At 45.7% G+C, this 18,344-nt stretch overlaps 1 pseudogene; it reads left to right on the plus strand.

The window, feature by feature from the left end:
• LOC118372676 (disco-interacting protein 2 homolog B-A-like) overlaps nucleotides 1–18,344 on the plus strand; it is an 88,896-nt pseudogene that overhangs the window by 46,712 nt on the left and 23,840 nt on the right.

Here is an 18,344-nt window from a genome sequence, read left to right on the forward strand (position 1 = left end):
CCCACGAACATTCAACCACCCATCATAGATGATTGCAATACAGCCTGCTTTCTCTATGATTTGCTTGACTTTCACTTGAACTCTGTTGAATTCTACATCCGGCAAATGAGTAGATACAGCATGTCTGGTTGGAGGAGTGTATGCTGAGCGAAGAACATTCAGAAATCTCTTTCAATACACATTGCCTGTGAGCATCAGAGGTGAACCAGTTGCGTACACAGCTCAAGCAAGACATTCATCAGCATTTCCCTGACTACTTTCCTCCATTGAGTCAAACAAACTTCTGATTTCAGAAGGACCATTAGCTGTTGCTATCGATAAGGTGTCGGATTCATCATTTTCACCTCGAATAGAAGTAGAGGGACTTTTCTCAGAGGTTGTGAGCACTGAGGGAACTTTATGCACTTGGCCAGACGATTCTGCATCTTTGTTGCATTCTCACATATGATTTGGCACAGTATTTGCAAATTTACACAGCTTTTCCTTCTACATTAGCTGCAGTGAAATGTCTCCACACATCAGATACTGCCCATGGTATTTTCCTGTAAAGATTAGGAAAATAATTCATAAATAAAAAATACAATTCCATGTACAGATAAATAGTTAAACAGTTAGATTAAACAACTCCTTTGTGAGATAATTGATTTAAAATGAAACATGTATGGAAACAGGTGAATTAACACTCCTCAGTTAGCAGGCTCAAGCAAGCTAAAACCCACATGGTAGCAAAATCTAACTAGCAGAAATTGTTAAGTTAGAAAGGATAGAAGCACACTTTGCTGTAGGCTACTATTTACTAGTTAACAAAAAATCATGGATGTCATATAAAATATATTCACCCCACCCAGTATTGTAATCAAAACTTACCAGAAAGCATGTAGTCCTTGGCTCAGACAGTGTAGTAGAGTGGGCTCAATAGCATCTCATTAGTGTGCAAGATCTTGAGAATCAGCTGAACATGTGATGGAAGAGTGCACTGCACATGTGATGGAAGAATGCACTGTGCATGCATTGAATTGGGGATAGTTGAACCAAAATATGCCACAAGAGCTAGAATTGTCTTATTGCCTTTCAAGTTTCACTTTTTTTTATGAATTTAAGCAAAATTCCCCAAATACCCGGGCTTAACTTCCCATGGAAATTTACCGGAAAGTTTCCGACCCTAATCACAACTAAAGTTGCATGAATAACTCTAAATTAAACATACAGGAGGACCTTCTTTGTTAACCGCTCAACACAGAATAGCTGCATGTACGAACTCCCTTAAATAGTTTTGGAGAAAATATCCTTTCTGTTTCATTCAGATATGTTCAATTGTATTCTTCATACTATAAAATAATAAAACTAATGCCACGGAATTCTAAGCAAATCTTGTCTGCTAAAAGAACTAGTGTAGCCCACAGCCATATGGCATAGCCACATCAGGGCCTAACATAAGTCAACTCAGAGTATGCTATTCTGTTCTTCTGAAATAGTTCTTCTGAAATAGACTCCATTTTCTTCATATCATGTTTCTTTAGATCAGTCTAAAGTAAATAATGGATGTATTGTGATGGTGTAGGTTATATAACATGGATTTATTAGACTTTTCAAAATGGAAATGTTTCAAAGGTCTGCATCAGTGGTTTATAGGCTGTGTGTCGAAGCCCAGAGATGCTAAATGTGTTTATGTTAATTAACGGTCAATTACCGTGAGACCGACAGTTATTTGCTTGACAATCACCAGCTGACAAATTTTCATGACAGCCACATCCCTAGTCAGGTGAAGGGAAGAACTGAAAGCATGGAGAGATCTGAGCCCTTTCTGTCTGCATCTATGGAAAGGACATCTCTATACATGTACTCTGTGGTACATTACCTTCTATATACTATGTACTTTGTTTACTGTCTTGTGATCTCATAATCATCTACTTAATTTTTGTTGTGCTCCCCAGTAGAACCCCCCCCCCCTGCCTATGACGCACATGCTCCTGGTCCTAGCAACGCCTCTGGCTCCACCCATGTCAGCACTCACACACAGGCTCCTCCCCCAGCTCCTCTTCTCGCTGCCGTGATCTGCGCTCCCGACGACCGCACCGCAGCGGAGGGACCAGGGATGACCGCTACCGATCAGGTGAGCAACAACTTCTATCCTTACATAAGTTTATGTTTTAAATCGACACTTAAAGTCACCTAAGGAAATCCAGTCATAGTCAATAATGTTGAGTTTTTCATTTATGTTAGCTTTTATCTATTCTCTCAGTATTTTCTTTAATTTCGATCAATATAACCAGTAATATAGTTTTGAAGCAGAATCTTGTAATCCCATAATTGTCTCAAACACCAATAAAAGGGCAGCACTGCTTTGAGCGTGTGTGTTAGAGTGTGAATACTGTCTGAGGTCATGTGTGTGTGTGTGTGTGTGTGAGTCCTGTTGGGTTTTGGAGAAAGAAAAGTCCCTATACTTCTTACAGTGTTCAGCAGCCCCTCTACAGGGGAGCCCAGGAGTCCAGATCCCTCACACTGTGAGTGTGGAGGGACGTCACGGCTTGGCAATGTGCTGGGCTGTGGAGAGAGCAGGGGGAATACTAAACAGGATGGATGAACTCAGAACCATAGAATTCTATTGTAGATTCTAAAGATTGCAGGGAAGGATTGTTAGAATGGATCTTTAGATGGTTGAAAAGACACAAAATAACTGATTTCTCTCTTGTGCTCTCTCTCTCTCTCTCTCTTTCGCTCTCTCCCTCTCTCTGTCTCTCTCTCTAAATCAATCTCTCACACACTAAATCAATGCCAGTCTGATGTGCCAGAGGGGCTGAAGGACTACCATTGTGTGTGATCTATTGGATCCTATAGGACAGCTGACCAGATAGAGAGAACTGCATGAACGTTTTCTTCAAGTTCCATTTGATATCTGAAGGGATCTCTGGGGATCTTGCTGGAAGTCTGACTGGATTTGGGGCAAAGCGAAGAAGGATTGGAAAAGAGGGAAAGGGAGTGGTAGCTGGTAGTCAGGTGGAAACAAATAGGATGCAGGGATAATGGAGACGGAGTTTGAAGAGTATTGAGGAAAAACACAGTTTTACTACTGGATAACAGAGGAATATCACATAGAAATGGAGCGGGACTGAGAGGGGACAGAGAGAGGGGATATAGAGTAGAGATAGAGAGGAGGGATAGAGAGGAGGGATAGAGTGAGGGGTCAGGGAGAAGGCAAGTCTGGATGGTTTCATCCTCCTTATGACCTTATGATGAACCTGCTGACACCTCAGTCTCATGGTAGGGGAGGAGAGGTACAGAGAAAGGAAGACGGCGAGGGTGTGGGCAAGATGATGTAGAATTAGCTGTCAGCAATATTATTGATGTTTAGATCCAGAAGGGCTTGTCTTGTGTGCACGTGTATGTAGCCTATATGCATTTACATGGGTGTGTGGAAGGTAGCAGCCAGTGTGTGTGTGTGTTGCTAGGCTGAGGTGCTTCTAGTGTGTATGCGTGTAGTCTCTGCTATTCATTTCTTGGTTGCCGTGCGGCAACCTCACCTATATCCACAGAGACGCCTCTCGGCCTCTCAAACATATGTGATGGTCATTCTCTCATGTTTCTATGGTTTTTTAGAAGAATCAAATGTTATCATGTGACATTCTATAGTGTTGGTTAATGTGTTGTTTTTGATGACGGTTTATGTAGATTCTCTTCCATGTAGCCATGTATTCTGATTGTATCTCTCATGAAGAAGTGTGTGTTTGTGTGTGTGTGTGTGTGTGTTGGGTGCATGCTTGCGTACATGACTGCGTACCTGTGTGTGTGGTGGGTGCGTGCATGTATGAATGTACACTGCCTAAAGAAAGTATTCACACCCCTGACTTTTTCCATGATTTGTTGTTACAAAGTGCGATTAAAAATTATTTTTTGTCAATGATGTACACAAAATACTCTAAAATGACAAAGTGAAAGAAAAATGTGAACATTTATTTAAAAAAATGATGGAAAATAAAACATTAATATATCTTAATTAGATAAGTATTCCAAAACATCAAGGGGTGTGCTGTGAATACTTTCTAAAGGTAAGGGATGGGTGAGGATCGTAATAGACCCTCTCTCCAGCACACAAACAGTGGTTTCCTGTTACAGCAGGACCGAACTGGCATCTCTTCTCCTCTGATGGTTAAAAGTCAAACATCACTTCAGCTTTTGACAGAACACTGATTGTCTTATGCATCAATATCTATGGAATAATGATTATTGAAAGGTCTCCGTCATTGGTACTTTCACTTAGATTTCAGAAGAAAAAACTCAAGTTTATCCGTGGGTGTTCTCATGTTCAAGTTCTTCCTCTCCATCCCTATCCGAGCATCCAAATTCGAAAGGGTAATTTCTTCCTCTTGCCTTCTTCCCCTCTCTCTCTCCTTCTCTCTCTCTTGTTGCCTCAGATATCCACACAGAGACGGTGCAGGCTGCGTTGGCCAAACATAAGGAGGACAAGATGGCACTGCCCATGCCCACCAAACGCCGCTCCACCTACGTCCAGTCGCCCGTCATGAACTGCACCCCACCAGGTAGCGTAGGACTGACCCCCTCAAATCAGCCTGACTGCTTCTATTTCCTCAGGAACAGCCTACGTAAGCTTTATTGTTAGTACTGTAGAGTTTAATCCTAATGTCACACGCTCTCTTTCTAATTCTCTCTCTTACGCTTTCTCCTATCTCAGACTCGTCGTCAGGTTCAGAGAATGAGAGTGCTCTGCTGAGGCAGTCGTCAGTGGGAGCCGATTTGGAGGCTCTGGACACTCCCTCTCTGCTGCAGCCCCCGAGTCTGCAGAGCCCTGACTCCTGGATCAACCACTCTGTCCAAGGCTCGTCCACCTCCTCCTCTGCCTCCTCCACCCTGTCCCATGGAGAGGGCAAGCCCCAGCCTCAACCATCCCAACCCCAAGCCCAGCCCCAGTATCAGCCCCAGTATCAGCCCCAGTATCAGCCCCAGTATCAGCCCCAGTACCAGCCGCAGTACCAGCCGCAGTACCAACCACAACTACAGCATCCAGTCATAGCTGACATGCTGGCTCACGCACGTATCGGTAAGATATGTCCTCATGATCACAACACTAGAACGTCATGACCTGTAACCCCAGATAAAATCACCCTGCCTTCCTCCCAGGCCCTTCAGAGAACAGTGCCCCCCCCCCAGATGTGACAACAGCGGCCCCCCAGGCCAGGGACTTCTCTCAGGTGGACCGGCCCAACAACCCTCCCGTGGTCCGGGGGATGAGCCGCGGACAGAGTCACTCCGGCATGATGGAGACAGCCGACGGTAAGAATAGCATCTCTATTAAGGTGCGTGTGCGTGTGTGTGTGTGCGTGCGTGTGTGTGTGTGCGTGTGTGTGTGTGTGTGTGTGAGAGATGGGTCACGTAGGAGTACGGAAGTGTGTCTATGTGTGAGATTGTGAGTGTGTGTCCTCGTTGATTCATACAATTTTGCATTTCCATTGAAAATAACTTTTTTGAAGTAATAAGTATTTTTTCCTGAATAACTTTTGCTCTCCGACTGGACCATATCATTAACCAAACCATGTTGCTTTCTTTTCTTCTGGTCTTTTTCCACCCTGTCACATGTTATTTTGACTGACAATAGGTAACAGAAGAGGTAACACATTCCCTATGAGAATATATACAGTGAGGGAAAAATATTTGATCCCGTGCTGATTTTGTACGTTTGCCCACTGACAAAGAATTTATCAGTCTATAATTTTAATTCTAGGTTTATTTGAACAGTGAGAGACAGAATAACAAAAACATCCAGAAAAACGCATGTCAAAAAGGTTATAAATTGATTTGCATTTTAATTAGGGAAATAAGTATTTGACCCCCTCTCAATCAGAAAGATCTCCAAGGATGTCCGGGACAAGATTGTAGACCTACACAAGGCTGGAATGGGCTACAAGACCATCTCCAAGCAGCTTGGTGAGAAGGTGACAACAGTTGGTGCGATTATTCGCAAATGGAAGAAACACAAAAGAACTGTCAATTTCCCTCGGCCTGGGGCTCCATGCAAGATCTCACCTCGTGGAGTTGCAATGATCATGAGTGAGGAATCAGCCCAGAACTACCCGGGAGGATCTTGTCAATGATCTCAAGGCAGCTGGGACCATAGTCACCAAGAAAACAATTGGTAACACACTACGCCGTGAAGGACTGAAATCCTTCAGCGCCCGCAAGGTCCCCCTGCTCAAGAAAGCACGTATACATGTCCGTCTGAAGTTTGCCAATGAACATCTGAATGATTCAGAGAACAACTGGGTCAAAGTGTTGTGGTCAGATGAGACCAAAATGGAGCTCTTTGGCATCCCCTCAACTCGCCGTGTTTGGAGGAGGAGGAATGCTGCCTATGACCCCAAGAACACCATCCCCACTGTCAAACATGGAGGTGGAAACATTATGCTTTGGGGGTGTTTTTCTGCTAAGGGGACAGGACAACTTCACCGCATCAAAGGGACGATGGACGGGGCCATGTACCGTCAAATCTTGGGTGAGAACCTCCTTCCCTCAGCCAGGGCATTGAAAATGGGTCGTGGATGGGTATTCCAGCATGATAATGACCCAAAACACACAGCCAAGGCAACAAAGGAGTGGCCCAAGAAGAAGCACATTAAGGTCCTGGAGTGGCCTAGCCAGTCTCCAGACCTTAATCCCATAGAAAATATGTGGAGGGAGCTGAAGGTTCGAGTTGCCAAACGTCAGCCTCGAAACCTTAATGACTTGGAGAAGATCTGCAAAGAGGAGTGGGATAACAAGGGTTTTTGCCACCAAGTACGAAGTCATGTTTTGCAGAGGGTTCAAATCCTTATTTCCTTCATTAAAATGCAAATCAATTTCTAACATGCTTGAAATGCGTTTTTTTCTCGATTTTTTTTGTTGTTGTTATTCTGTCTCTCACTGTTCAAATAAACCTACCATTAAAATTATAGACGGATCATTTCTTTGTCAGTGGGCAAACGTACTGTCACGGTCGTCCTCCTCTTCATCTGAAGAGGAGAGGCGAGAAGGATCGGAGGACCAAAATGCGGCGTGGTAGGTGTCATCATGAATTTTAATAAAGAAAACACTGAAACACTATAACAATAAACAAATAACGTCCGTGAAGCTATCATAAGAACTGAGCTGACACAAGCAACTAACATAGACAATCACCCACAAACAAACAGTGATACCCAAGCTACCTAAGTATGATTCTCAATCAGAGACAACTAATGACACCTGCCTCTGATTGAGAACCATACTAGGCCGAAACATAGAAATCCTCAAATCATAGAAAAACAAACAGACTGCCCACCCCAACTCACGCCCTGACCATACTAAATAATGACAAAACAAAGGAAATAAAGGTCAGAACGTGACACGTACAAAATCAGCAGGGGATCAAATACTTTTTTCCCTCACTGTACGTCTGTGTACTGTTTGTGCCTTTGTGACTTGTTCTTACCCTCTGTACCGTATGATTTTAGGGAGAATAGTAGATCTCTGAAACCAGAACCATCCTCTGAAATGGATGAATCCTCATGTGTTTTCCAATTATGAATCCAATGATTCCTATTCCCATCTACCTCACTCCGACCCTCCCAGTCCTGGTGTAGAGGGAGCCCTTTGTCTACTGGCTTTCATTCTAATATAATAATAATAATATATGCCATTTAGCAGACGCTTTTATCCAAAGCGACTTACAGTCATGTGTGCATACATTCTACGTATGGGTGGTCCCGGGAATCGAACCCACTACCCTGGCGTTACAAGCGCCATGCTCTACCAACTGAGCTGCAGAAGGACCGTATTCTAAAAAGAATTTAAGAATTGACCACTCCCGGGGGCCAGCTTGCAGTGGGAAATTATGATGTTGATTAAAAACTAGCAGACTGAGAGTGGAGAAATGTTCTGGCGAAAGAAGGCAAGCCAGAGTTGTGTGTGAAATGAAGACTTTGTGTATCGGGGCAGGGAGAGTGTGTGTGTGTGACAGTGTTTGTCGGACCAACCACCCCCCACCCTCCAGGTGTCCCGGTTAACAGCAGGGTGTCCACTAAGATTCAGCAGCTGCTCAACACCTTGAAGAGGCCCAAGAGGCCCCCTTCAGTGAGTTCTTCATGGACGACCAGGAGGAAATTGTAGAGAGTGAGTCACCATTTATTCTTCAATCAGTAGATCTCTCTTAGCCTGGTCCCAGATCTGTTAGTGCAGTCTTGCCAACTCCAGTCAGCACAAACAGATCTGGGATCAGACTATATATCTGTCAATGTCACCTACAATATTTTTATTTCCATTGCTCTGTACCAACCTCAAAGGTGCTCTCTGGTTAATACTGCTCCCCCGTCCCCTCCTCCAGTGCCTCAGCCGGACCCCAACACCCCGCGGCCAGAGGGACGTCCGATCATCCCAGTGAAGGGGGAGCCCCTGGGGGTGGTCAGTAACTGGCCTCCTGCCCTCCAGGCTGCCCTGGTTCGCTGGGGGGCCACACAGGGCAAGAGCCCCGCCCTCACCGCCTTGGACATCACTGGCAAACCCCTGTACACACTGACATACGGTACGAAACTTGGCCCACACACAAACCCCTGTACACACTGATGTACTGTAAGAAACTTGGCCCACACACAAACCCCTGTACACACTGATGTACTGTAAGAAACTTGGCCCACACACAAACCCCTGTACACACTGATGTACTGTAAGAAACTTGGCCCACACACAAACCCCTGTACACACTGATGTACTGTAAGAAACTTGGCCCACACACAAACCCCTGTACACACTGATGTACTGTAAGAAACTTGGCCCACACACAAACCCCTGTACACACTGACGTACGGTACGTTACAGTCTTAACCCCCTCACGGTAATATGATTGCTTACATTTAAATAACTCTACTTACTATATAGGGAGGTTCAAGGTCTGGCCCTGGATCATTTATTTCTTTTATTATTTTAGGATATGGTTGGTACTATACTGTAGACATTGTGTGGATAGAGTAATCAAAGTAATGGAGGGTTATGAAGGAGGAGTATGAGATTGATTGTCAGAGTGTGCCACTGTTATTTACGATGCCCGCCCTCCCTCTTTCCTCTCCTCCTCCCTCCTCCCCTTCTCCCTCCATCAGGAAAGCTGTGGAGCCGCAGTGTGAAGCTGGCCTACACCCTCCTCAATAAACTGGGGCCCAAGAACGAGCAGGTCCTCAAGCCTGGGGACAGGGTGAGACACACCGACTCACACTACTTCTACTTCCCTCTGAGTCGTAATGATATAGCGTCAAAACAATCCCATAAATTAAAGCTGCAATGTGTAACTTTTTGGTCAATCTGACCAAATTCCCTTCAAATTTTTTGTTATAGATCTGTCATTCTCATTGAGCACATGTCTAAGAAGTGGTAGATATATTCTATGTGCACTATTTCTATGCTTCCCGTGCTTAAACTTTTCATCTTTTAATTTGATTTTGTACACCAGCTTCAAACAGCTGAAAATACAATATTTTTGCTTATAGAAAATATATTTGATAATGGTTTAGATGGTACAATGATTCTTTACACTACAGAATACTTGCTTGTTTTTTGACAAACTGAAATGAGGCGAACTATTTGAATTTTAGCAAACAGGAAATGGCGGTGCAATTTCTGCATAGTGGACCTTTGAGGTCCATACATCAACTTCGTTTTTTTTTTCTCCGGTAGGTGGCTCTAGTGTACCCTAACAGTGACCCTGGGATGTTTTTGGTGGCCTTCTATGGCTGCCTACTAGCTGAGGTCATCCCTGTCCCTATAGAGGTACCTCTGTCTCGCAAGGTAAGCGACATGCCATTGGAACTTATTCAAACTGACATTGACATGCTGTTACAGTGCCTTGGAAAAGTATTCATCCCCCCTTGGCATTTTTCCTATTTTGAGGCATTACAGCCTGTAATTTAAATGGATTTTTATTTGGATTTCATGTAATGGACATACACAAAAAGTTCAAATTGGTGAAGTGAAATAAAAAAAATACTTGTTTCAAAAAAGGGAAAAGTGGTGTGTGCATATGTATTTGCTATGAAGCCCCTAAATAAGATCTGGTGCATCCAATTACGTTCAGAAGTCACATAATTAGTTAAATAAAGTCCACCTGTGTGCAATCTAAGTGTCACATGATCTGTCACATGATCTCAGTATATAAACACAAACCTGCAAAGAGAGGGCCGCCCACCAAAACTCACAGACCAGGCAATGAGGGCATTAATCCGAGAGGCAACAAAGAGACCAAAGATGACCCTGAAGGACCTGCAAAGCTCCACAGCAGAGATCGGAGTTTCTGTCCATAGAACCACTTTAAGCCGTACACTCCACATAGCTGGGCTTTACGGAAGAATGGACAGAAAAAAGCCATTGCTGAAAGAAAGAAATAAGCAAACACGTTTGGTGTTTGCCAAAAGGCATGTGGGAGACTCCCCAAACATTTGGAAGAAGGTACTCTGGACAGATGAGACAAAAATGTTGCTTTTTGGCCATCAAGGTAAACGCTATGTCTGGCGCAAACCCAACACCTCTCATCACCCCGAGAATAGCATCCCCACAGTGAAGCATGGTGGTGGCAGCATCATGCTTTGGGGATGTTTTTCATCGGCAGGGACTGGGAAACTGGTCAGAATTGAAGGAAGGATGGATGGTGCTAAATACAAGGAAATTCTTGCGGGAAACCTGTTTCAATCTTCCAGAGAGTTGAGACTGGGACGGAGGTTCACCTTCCAGCAGGACACTGACCCTAAGCATACTGCTAAAGCAACACTCAAATGTTCCGGGCAGCCGAGCGGAAATGGAGGAAAACTCGCCTCCCTGCGGACTTGGCATCCTTTCACTCCCTCCTCTCTACATTTTCCTCCTCTGTCTCTGCTGCTAAAGCCACTTTCTACCACTCTAAATTCCAAGCATCTGCCTCTAACCCTAGGAAGCTCTTTGCCACCTTCTCCTCCCTCCTGAATCCTCCCCCCCTCCTCCCTCTCTGCAGATGACTTCGTCAACCATTTTGAAAAGAAGGTCGACGACATCCGATCCTCGTTTGCTAAGTCAAACGACACCGCTGGTTCTGCTCACACTGCCCTACCCTGTGCTCTGACCTCTTTCTCCCCTCTCTCTCCAGATGAAATCTCGCGTCTTGTGACGGCCGGACGCCCAACAACCTGCCCGCTCGACCCTATCCCCTCCTCTCTTCTCCAGACCATTTCCGGAGACCTTCTCCCTTACCTCACCTCGCTCATCAACTCATCCCTGACCGCTGGCTACGTCCCTTCCGTCTTCAAGAGAGCGAGAGTTGCACCCCCTTCTGAAAAAACCTACACTCGATCCCTCCGATGTCAACAACTACAGACCAGTATCCCTTCTTTCTTTTCTCTCCAAAACTCTTGAACGTGCCGTCCTTGGCCAGCTCTCCCGCTATCTCTCTCAGAATGACCTTCTTGATCCAAATCAGTCAGGTTTCAAGACTAGTCATTCAACTGAGACTGCTCTTCTCTGTATCACGGAGGCGCTCCGCACTGCTAAAGCTAACTCTCTCTCCTCTGCTCTCATCCTTCTAGACCTATCGGCTGCCTTCGATACTGTGAACCATCAGATCCTCCTCTCCACCCTCTCCGAGTTGGGCATCTCCGGCGCGGCCCACGCTTGGATTGCGTCCTACCTGACAGGTCGCTCCTACCAGGTGGCGTGGCGAGAATCTGTCTCCTCACCACGCGCTCTCACCACTGGTGTCCCCCCCCAGGGCTCTGTTCTAGGCCCTCTCCTATTCTCGCTATACACCAAGTCACTTGGCTCTGTCATAACCTCACATGGTCTCTCCTATCATTGCTATGCAGACGACACACAATTAATCTTCTCCTTTCCCCCTTCTGATGACCAGGTGGCGAATCGCATCTCTGCATGTCTGGCAGACATATCAGTGTGGATGACGGATCACCACCTCAAGCTGAATCTCGGCAAGACAGAGCTGCTCTTCCTCCCGGGGAAGGACTGCCCGTTCCATGATCTCGCCATCACGGTTGACAACTCCATTGTGTCCTCCTCCCAGAGCGCTAAGAACCTTGGCGTGATCCTGGACAACACCCTGTCGTTCTCAACTAACATCAAGGCGGTGGCCCGTTCCTGTAGGTTCATGCTCTACAACATCCGCAGAGTACGACCCTGCCTCACACAGGAAGCGGCGCAGGTCCTAATCCAGGCACTTGTCATCTCCCGTCTGGATTACTGCAACTCGCTGTTGGCTGGGCTCCCTGCCTGTGCCATTAAACCCCTACAACTCATCCAGAACGCCGCAGCCCGTCTGGTGTTCAACCTTCCCAAGTTCTCTCACGTCACCCCGCTCCTCCGCTCTCTCCACTGGCTTCCAGTTGAAGCTCGCATCCGCTACAAGACCATGGTGCTTGCCTACGGAGCTGTGAGGGGAACGGCACCTCAGTACCTCCAGGCTCTGATCAGGCCCTACACCCAAACAAGGGCACTGCGTTCATCCACCTCTGACCTGCTCGCCTCCCTACCACTGAGGAAGTACAGTTCCCGCTCAGCCCAGTCAAAACTGTTCGCTGCTCTGGCTCCCCAATGGTGGAACACACTCCCTCACGACGCCAGGACAGCGGAGTCAATCACCACCTTCCGGAGACACCTGAATACCTAGGATAGGATAAAGTAATCCTTCTCACCCCCTTAAAAGATTGAGATGCACTATTGTAAAGTGGCTGTTCCACTGGATGTCATAAGGTGAATGCACCAATTTGTAAGTCGCTCTGGATAAGAGCGTCTGCTAAATGACTTAAATGTAATGTAAATGTTTAAGGGGAGATATTTAAATGTCTTGGAACGGCCTAGTCAAAGCCCAGACCTCAATCCAATTGAGAATATATGGTATGACTTAAAGATTGCTGTACACCATATGAACCCATCCAATTTGAAGGAGCTGGAGCAGTTTTGCCTTGACGAATAAGCAAAAATCTCAGACGTGCCAAGCTTATAGAGACATACCCCAAGAGACTTGCAGCTGTAATTACTGCAAAAGGTGGCTCTAAAAAATATTGACTTTGGGGGGGATGAATAGTTATGCACGCTCAAGTTCTGTTTTTTGGAGTCTTATTTCTTGTTTGTTTCACAAAATAAAAAATATTTAGCATATTCAAAGTGGTAGGCATGTTGTGTAAATCAAATGATTACAACCCCCCCCAAAATCCAAGTTGTAAGGCAACAAAATAGGAAAAATGCCAGGGGGGTGAATACTTTCACAAGCAACTGTATATCTGCTCTGTGATTTACTCCATGTGTCATTGTTGTTCTGCCACCAGGATGCAGGCAGTAGTCAGGTAGGCTTCCTTTTGGGCAGCTGTAGTGTGAGTTTGGCTCTGACCAGTGAGATCTGTCTGAAGGGACTTCCCAAGATGCCCACCGGAGAGATTCTACAGTTTAAAGGTCAGAAGCTGCCTCTATTACTGGCCGTGTTCCAGAGCATCAATGTGAAATCAAATCAAATTATATTGGTCACATACACATGGTTAGCAGATGTTAATGCGAGTGTAGCAAAATGCTTGTGCTTCTAATTACGACCATGCAGTAATATCTAGCAAGTAATCTAACAATTTCACAACAACTACGTTTTACACACAAGTGTAAAGGAATTAATAAGAATATGTACATATAAATATATGGATGAGCGATGAGACGGGCCTGGACATGCGCTGGCTTGAGCAGGGGGATCTTGCATGAGCTGCAGGATTTTAATCCATGACGGTGTAGTGTGTTACTAATGGTTTTCTTTGAGACTGTGGTCCCAGCTCTCTTCAGGTCATTGACCAGGTCCTGCCGTGTAGTTCTGGGCTGATCCCTCACCTTCCTCATGATCATTGATCCCCCACGAGGTGAGAGCCCCAGACCGAGAGTGATTGACCGTCATCTTGAACTTCTTCCATTTTCTAATAATTGCGCCAACAGTTGTTGCCTTCTCACCAAGCTGCTTGCCTATTGTCCTGTAGCCCATCCCAGCCTTGTGTGGGTCTACAATTTTATCCCTGATGTCCTTACACAGCTCTCTCGTCTTGGCCATTGTGGAAAGGTTGGAGTCTGTTTGATTGAGTGTGTGGACAGGTGTCTTTTATACAGGTAACAAGTTCAAACAGGTGCAGTTAATACAGGTAACGAGTGGAGAACAGGAGGGCTTCTTAAAGAAAAACTAACAGGTCTGTGAGAGTCAGAATTCTTACTGGTTGGTAGGTGATCAAATACTTATGTCATGCAATAAAAGGCAAATTAATTACTTAAAAATCATACAATGTGATCAGAAAAGCAATCAAATTAAATGGTTTACCTTTGATGAGCTTAGGATTTTTCACTCACGAGACTCCCAATGTTCCTTTTTTCCAAAAATATTATTTTTGTGGCGAAATAGCTCTGTTTGTTCTTCATGTTTGGCTGAGAAATCTCCCGGAAATTGCATTCACGAAAACGCCGAAAAAATATTCCAAATGATCTCAATAATATCGACAGAAACATGGCAAACGTTGTTTATAATCAATCCTCAAGGTGTTTTTCAAATATCTATTCGATAATATATCCACCGGGACAATTGGTTTTTCAGTAGGACCGATTGGAATAATGGCTACCTCTGTATTTTACGCGAGAATCACTCTGGGAGCCATCAGGTGACCACTTGCGCAATGTAGCCGCTTACGGGTATTCTTCAACATAAATGCGTAAAACTACGTCACAATGCTGTCGACACCTTGGGGAATACGGAGAAAAAGTTATCTGGTTGATAGCCCATTCACTGCTCAATAGGGACGCATTGGAACGCAGAGCTTTCAAAATATGAGTCACTTCCGGATTGGATTTTTCTCAGGCTTTCGCCTGCAATATCAGTTCTGTTATACTCACAGACAATATTTTTACAGTTTTGGAAACGTTAGAGTGTTTTATATCCTAAGCTGTCAATTAGATGCATATTATAGCACCTTGTCCTGACAAAATATCCCGTTTACTACGGGAACGTTATTTTTCCAAAAATGAAAATACTGCCCCCTAGTCACAAAAGGTGACTAGTGATACATTTATTACATCCATTTTTTTATTATTAAAGTGGCTGGAGATTTGAATCAGTATGTTGTCAGCAGCCACTCAATGTTAGTGATGGCTGTTTAACAGTCTGATGGCCTTGAAATAGAACTGGTTTTTCAGTCTCTCGGTCCCACCTTTGATGCACCTGTACTGACCACGCCTTCTGGATGATAGCGGGGTGAACAGGCAGTGGCTTGGGTGGTTGTTGTCCTCTGATCTTTTTGGCCTTCCTGTGACATCAGGTGGTGTAGGTGTCCTGGATGGCAGGTAGTTTGCCCCCGATGAAGCCAAATTTCTTCAGCCTCCTGAGGTTGAAGAGGTGCTGTTGCGTCTCCTCATCCGTGATGTGTACGCCAAGGAACTTAAAACTTTCCACCTTCTCCACTACTGTCCAGTCGATGTGGATAGGAGGGTGCTCCCTCTGCTGTTTCCTGAAGTCCAGGATCATCTCCTTTTGTTGACGTTGAGTGTGAGGTTACTTTCCTGACACCACACTCCAAGGGCCCTCACCTCCTCCCTCTAGGCCGTCTCGTCGTTGTTGTTTTTCAAGCATACCGCTGTAGTATCATCTGCAAACTTGATGATTGTGTTGGAGGTGTGCATGGCCCCGCAGTCATTGGTGAACAAGGAGTACAGGAGAGGGCTGAGAACACACCCTTGTGGGGCCGCAGTGTTGAGGATCAGCGGGGTGGAGATGTTGTTTCCTACCCTCACCACCTGGGAGTGTCCTGTCAGAAAGTCCAGGACCAGTCCTCCCGGGTGGCACAGTTGTCTAAGGAACTGCACCGCAGTGCTAGCTGTGCCACCAGAGACTCTGGTTTCGAGTCCAGGCTCTGCCGCAGACTGCCGCGACTGGGAGGCCCATGGAGCAGCGCACAATTGGCCCAGCGCCATCCGGGTTAGGGAGGGTTTGGCCGACAGGGATATCCTTGTCTCATCGCGCACTAGCGACTCCTGTGGCGGGCCGGGCACAGTGCACATTGACCAGGTCGCTAGGTGTACTGTGTTTCCTTCGAAACATTGGTGCGGCTGGCTTCCGGGTTGGTTGCGCGCTGTGTCAAGAAGCAGTGTGGTTTGGTTGTGTTGTGTTTCGGAGGACGCATGGCTCTCGACCTTCGCCTCTCCCAAGTCCGTACGGGAGTTGCAGTGATGAGACAAGACCGTAACTACTAACAATTGGATAGCACAAAAAAGGGGGTTAAAAAAAAAGAAAGTCCAGGACCCAGTTGCACAGGGCAGGGTTGAGAGCAAGGCTCGAGACCAAGGGTCTCAAGTTTAATTACTAGTTTGGAGGGTACAATGGTGTTAAATGCTGAGCAGTAGTCAATGAACAGCATTCTTACATAGGTATTCCTCTTGTCCACATGGGTTTGGGCAGTGTGATCGTCTGTGGACCTATTGGGGCGGTGAGCAAATATGATCCTTGACTAGTCTCTCAAAGTACTTCATGATGACGAGGTGAGTGCTACAGGGCGATAGTCGTTTACCTCAGGTTCCTTAGCTTTCTTGGGAACAGGAACAAGGGTGGCTCTCTTGAAGCATGTGAGAACAGGGGATTGATTGAATATGTCCGTAACCACACCAGCCAGCTGGTCTGCGCATGCTCAGAGGACGCGGCTAGGGATGCCGTCTGGGCCGGCAGCCTTGCGAGGGTTAACACGTTTAAATGTTTTACTCACGTTGGCTGCGGTGAAGGAGAGCCCGCAGGTTTTGGTAGTGGGCCGTGTCAGTGGCACTGTATTCTCCTCAAAGCGAGCAAAGAAGTTGTTTAGTTTGTCTGGGAGCAAGACATCGGGGTCTGCGACTGGGCTGGTTTTCTTTTTGTAGTCCGTGATTGACTGTAGACCCTGCCACATACCTCTCGTGTCAAAGCCGTTGAATTGTGTCTCTACTTTATCTCTATACTGACGCTTAGCTTGTTTAATTGCCTTGCGGAGGGAATAGCTACACTGTTTGTATTCGGTCATGTTACCGGTCGCCTTGCCCTGATTTAAAAGCAGTGGTTCGTGCTTTCAGTTTTGAGCGAATGCTGCCATCAATCCACGGTTTCTGGTTGGGAAGGTTTTAATAGTCACCGTGGGTACAACATCACCGATGCACTTGCTAATTAACTCACTCACCGAATCAGCATATACATCAATGTTGTTGTTTGACGCTATCTGGAACATATCCCAGTCCACGTGATCGAAGCAATCTTGAAGCGTGGAATCAGATTGGTCGGACCAACGTTGAACAGACCTGAGGATGGGCGTTTCCTGTTTTAGTTTCTGTCTATAGGCTGGGAGCAACAAAATGGAGTCGTGGTCAGATTTGCCAAAAGGAGGGCGAGGGAGGGCTTTGTATGTGTCGAGGAAGTTAGAGTAACAATGATTCAGAATTTTGCCAGCCCAGGTTGTGTATTTGATATGCTGATAAAATTTAGGGAGCCTTGTTTTCAGATTAGCCTTGTTAAAATTTCCAGCTACAATGAATGCAGCCTCAGGATATGTGGTTTCCAGTTTACATAGAGTCCAATGAAGTTCCTTGAGGGCCGTCGAGGTGTCTGCTTTGGGGGGGGGGGTGTTAACGACTGATTATAATCAAAGAGAATTCTCTTGGTCGCCAATGCCGTCGGCATCTGATTGTAAAGAATTCTAGGTTAGCAGACCTATTATTTATAGATCAGTCAGCTGTCACTCCGTCACAGCTGACTGACTAAGTAGACTGACTGATCTACAAATAATAATGATTAGTTATTTAGGAAGCCAGGTGGTTTTAGTCATCGAGTCGGCGACTGCAATCTGGTCGATCTCAAACACAACTATTGTCTCTCGAGATCCAAATGTGATACCTTATCTCTTTCGTTACGAGTCTCTTTTTAATGAAGTTGATTGGCTGGTGTATGATATTGACTGTCTCTTATAGGCTGGCCTCGGCTAAAGTGGGTGGTGACAGATTCCAAGTACCTCACCAAACCTGGCAAGGACTGGCAGCCCCACATCCCTACAGCGAACACCGACCCTGCATACATAGAGGTGAGATGTGTGTGCACGTGCATATGTGTGTACTCTTAATCTAATCTTAAGTAATTGTGTTTTCTCTCCCTCTAGTACAAGGCTAGTAAGGAGGGCACAGTGATGGGTGTGGCTGTGTCTAAGGTGGCCATGTTGACCCATTGCCAAGCACTGACCCAGGCCTGCAACTACTGTGAGGGTGAGGAACTACTCTATATGAGAGAGGCATACTCTATCGTGAGAGTAAGTTTATGGCATCTGTATGAGGATGATACA

This window comes from Oncorhynchus keta, chromosome 21 (assembly GCF_023373465.1).
Source record: "Oncorhynchus keta strain PuntledgeMale-10-30-2019 chromosome 21, Oket_V2, whole genome shotgun sequence".
Taxonomy (NCBI): domain Eukaryota; kingdom Metazoa; phylum Chordata; class Actinopteri; order Salmoniformes; family Salmonidae; genus Oncorhynchus; species Oncorhynchus keta.